Below are 4023 nucleotides of genomic sequence, written 5' to 3' on the forward strand. Positions count from 1 at the left end.
TATCTATCTCCCTGCTTGGTCTTCTGTGTATTCTCGTTTTTTGTTGTCATCAGCAATGTAGAAACGGGATGTTCTCGATGTTGGGAAGTGTAATGTAGCTCCACCTCTTCCCCTTCCCTTTATTAAACACCAGGAGATATGTGAAAAAGACAAGGGATGGAGGGAATCTTTGTGAAACAGGGATGGGTTCTTTTTATAACCCTCCAACCTGGCTTAATGTGAGCAGGAGATGAGTACTGGAACCTGTTTTAAATCTGAAGACCCAACTGAGGAACCTGCTTGTTGGAATAACTTGTAATTTCACAAAGGTGTCTCTGGTTCCCTGCTCAAGGCTTCAGGGAATCCTATCCCTTCCACGGTGGGATGCAAAGAAGCAGATAAACAAGAAGAGTTCTTACCAAGTAGTTTATTCAATATTCACAGAAAGAGACGAAGGAAAGCAGTTTCTCTTAGATAATGCCATTGTTCCAAGTAAAGTCCCACCCCCTCAGTCTCTCCTATTACAGTGGTACCTCGGGTTACAGACGCTTCAGGTTACAGATGCTTCAGGTTACAGACTCCGCTAACCCAGAAATAGTACCTTGGGTTAAGAACTTTGCTTCAGGATGAGAACAGAAATCGCGTGGCGGTGGCATGGCAGCAGCTGGAGGCCCCATTAGCTAAAGTGGTGCTTCAGGTTAAGAACAGTTTCAGGTTAAGAATGGACCTCCAGAATGAATTATATTCTTAACCTGAGGTACCACTGTATACATCACCCCTGTGCCAGCTGATCTGTGCTTTCTGCCTCTGAGCTTTCTGTTCTACTACTCTCAATGCACGCTGGGTCCTGGGAGAGGAAGGGTCAGGAATTCTTTCAAGAGACACTTTCAAGAATTCTTTCAAGAGACGTGCTTTCGAACTTCTAGGTGGGCAGGAGCAGGGACCAAGCAACGGGAGCTCACCCCGTCACGGGGATTCGAACCGCTGACCTTCTGATCAGCAAGCCCAAGAGGCTCAGTGGTTTAGACCACAGTGCCAATCTTAGCACCCAATAAAATCTATAGGGAAGGAGGTGGTCCTTCAGGTATTTGGAGCCTATCAATTATGGCTTTAAACACAAACGTGAGCACCTTGAATTAGGCCCAGAAACAAACTGGCAACAGGTATATTCTGTAGGTCTGATGAATCAATTTCAGATGGCCACATAAATTTAAAAATAATAATAACAACAACATGAAAAGGGAGAAATAGCCACCACTCATAAATTGCTGGTTTCTGCATTTTCAGAAGAGAACACATTGGCCAACTTAAATATTGTTCCAAAACTCTTTTTAGTGACTTGATTATTTATGGTATTTTTAAACCATCAGTTCACATTTCATTGGTGGTGAAAGCTAGAAATAAATACGCCATATGCTTACATGCAGTTCCAGAGAATACTGGGTTTGATGCCCCCATCGTCAGAAGCAGCAGTGCTTCTGAATCCCAGTTCTGGAAACTGCAAAAGGGGAGAGGGCTGCTCTGCTCAGGTCCAGCTTGCGGGTTTCCTACAAGCATCTGGTTGGCCACTGGGAGAACAGGACTATTGGCCACTGGCCTGATTCTGCAGGTTAATTTGGCTTTCATTTAAAAGAATAATAGGTAAATAAAAAAGAGAATTCCCTAGATGCCTAAGATCCAGGTTTAGGGCAAGTACTCTTTGGTGAGAGAACCCCAGCAGAGATTTAAAATCACAAAATATTCAGAAAAGTAAATCATGGAAATATAGGCTGTTAGACTTTTACAATATACCCCTTCCAAGTCGCTTTCAAAGTTCCCCTCTTCCCTTAGCATAGAAAGGGACCACACATTTGGCAAGTTAAAAATGGTTTACTTACAAACACTTCAAAGGTCAGGTTCATGTGCTCTTCCATACAGCAGTTAAAAAACACAGGCAGTACAATCCTGTATCTATTTTTTATGGCTTCCCCCAAATGATATTGGGAACTGTGGTAAATCTGGTGAAAGTGCTCATTCTCAGAGTGGCCAGATGGAAAGAGAGGAGAGGGCTTCTGAAACTTTAATAGCTGGACAGAAGAGAGGATTTCAGCAATGACAAAGTTCACTTGCTGAAGTCCCCTCTGAGAAGTGTAGTTCTGTGCAGGGAATAGGGGCATCCTAACAACTCTCGGCATCCTTAACAAACTACAGCTCCCATAATGCTTTGGGGTTAGCCATGTCTGTTTAAAGCACTACCATAGTGCTTTGAATGGAATCATAGTGCTTTAAATATGAATGTGGCCCTAGAGTCCCGTAAGATCTGGGGGCCACCGTCTCAACCACCCCGGCCTCAGATTGCTCGGCAGTGATTTTTGAAACATATGCACATACACCCCTCTGCCTTTAAGGTTGCAGGGAGCCAACCTTTTGCAGGAGTGGGCGTGCATAAACACTGCTACATCGCTATCATAAACACTGGCTGGGTGGTGGCGGGAAATAATGAAGTACCAATAATCGAGATGCTGACATCAGACCTTACCATAACAGTACGAACAGGGGTGGGCTGTCATTCAGTTGCAGCCTGCAAACTGCTTTCTTTGGAATGTGAAACATTACAGTGGTACCTCGGGTTAAGTACTTAATTCGTTCCGGAGGTCCATTCTTAACCTGAAACCGTTCTTAACCTGAAGCACCACTTTAGCTAATGGGGCCTCCTGCTGCCGCCACACCATCGGAGCACGATTTCTGTTCTCATCCTGAAGTAAAGTTCTTAACCTGAGGTACTATTTCTGGGCTTGCGGAGTCTGTAACCTGAAGCGTATGTAACCGGAAGCATATGTAACCTGAGGTTCCACTGTATAAGATGCCTAGGTTTAACTGGCTAACTGAAAGGTTCACCGGACAGGCTTTGGAATCAGTCACCTTGGTCCACCCAAATACTCAGAATTCTGTGCTGTTTCAGATGCTTCAGTGGTTCCCAAACTTTTTTGGACCCCCCCCTTTGTTCCATAAACTCATCCCCAGCGCCCCCTTCCCCAACCCTATAAACAGCTTTATTCAGAACAGTGGTTTCTACAACCCACTAAGGAGGACAACAACATTGGAGACAATAGCAATTCATTGCACATTTATTCAAAACCCTGTTAAAACTATTGAGTTTAATGAATTCAACAAAATTTACGAACTCGATCCTGTGATGCCAGCTTTTCAAAGCCTGATAGTTACATTTCCAACAGCCCCCTATTGCCCCCTTACCTCTTATTGCCCCTGTAGGTAATCCCACCCCCAGGGGGCGCTACTGCTCCCATTGGGAAGCCCTGCCTTAGTCCATATCTCATTGTTCTACCTGCAAAAGAAGAATACTTCCTGATTCGCCTCACGTTCAGATTTATTTATCCGTATCTACTCATTGGGTTGTCACAAAACAAGAGTTCAACAACAGGATCTACATATCCATATAAACTAAAGGTGTGGATATCCTTCCCACCTCCCTGAATTTGTCCTATTCAACTTTAACTGAATTGAGGCCAAGGTGTTAAGTGCCCCTCTCTCCTCTGCAGTGGATAAACTGCATCATCCAAAATGATACCAAATGCAAGGGGACCAATGGATGAATGAACGGACTAATTCATTCCAAAGGTTAAACAATGCTCCATGGAGAATAAACAAAACTTGAATCGGAAGAGGGTACATTGTCTTACAAAGATTTTGATATTTTTTTTAAAGCGCAGCAAAAAGGCAAATGCTCCAATTAAAATGAAAGAGGAAGTTTCCAGAGAGAAACACTTTTTGCAATCAAAGCATTGCACATCTGGAACCAATCGTCAAGTGTTTAGAAACCATCAAAGCAAATGTTATTAATAAATGCAAGGAGACATTAGCAGACAGGCAAGGAGGAGAGCAGACTAAGGACAGAGGTGGGGCTGACATGAACCCTCAACACAAGCAGACTCATTAGCCTAAAAGGACTTTGTCTCCTGCCTTCGCAACACCACATTCCTTTTCATCACGTCCTTGCGGTACTTACAAAGATTTTTTTGGCATCAAGACTACTTTAGGTAGGAG

This window comes from Podarcis filfolensis (genome assembly GCF_964270895.1).
Source record: "Podarcis filfolensis genome assembly, chromosome: 15".
Taxonomy (NCBI): domain Eukaryota; kingdom Metazoa; phylum Chordata; class Lepidosauria; order Squamata; family Lacertidae; genus Podarcis; species Podarcis filfolensis.